This window comes from Arachis ipaensis, chromosome B02 (genome assembly GCF_000816755.2).
Source record: "Arachis ipaensis cultivar K30076 chromosome B02, Araip1.1, whole genome shotgun sequence".
NCBI lineage: Eukaryota > Viridiplantae > Streptophyta > Magnoliopsida > Fabales > Fabaceae > Arachis > Arachis ipaensis.
Window position 1 is genome coordinate 89067450 of NC_029786.2, and position 475 is coordinate 89067924.

General features: G+C 36.8%; 1 protein-coding gene across 1 annotated transcript in view; it reads left to right on the forward strand.

Moving 5' to 3' along the window:
• Positions 1 to 475, forward strand: part of LOC107627573 — a 5816-nt gene that overhangs the window by 4307 nt on the left and 1034 nt on the right. The window lies entirely within an intron of this gene.

A 475-nucleotide genomic window follows, 5' to 3' on the forward strand; every position in this document is an offset into this window, starting at 1 on the left:
ACATAACTAACATGTTACGTAAAAATTGAATTTTAAAGAAATGGGTAGGTAGGCATATGGATCGGAGTGTTTCATGATGATGGGATGTGGAGAAGGGTGTTGCCGAGATTCGGAGGGCCGATTAGATATGTTGGATAATGTAATTAGAAGGGGTCCAAAGTCAGTGTGGAAGCCACCATTTTGAGAGAGTTAGATGTGATGATAGAGGTGGTGCTGAAGAAGCATTGGGAAGATGAAACAAAGAAGGGTATAGTGGTAATTGTAGAGGAAGATTTAAATGAATGGAGAGAAGAAATTTTAAATTTGGAAGAAAAACTTATGCATTGGACTGATTGGAAGGAGTTAAAAGGAGGTGTTGATTTGGTGGAATCTTCAAATTTAAATGATGATGTGTTGCGAGAATTGGACCAGTCAATAAATTGATAAAGTCATTGGTTCAATAATTTATTGGTTCGATCGGAGTTCAACTGAAATT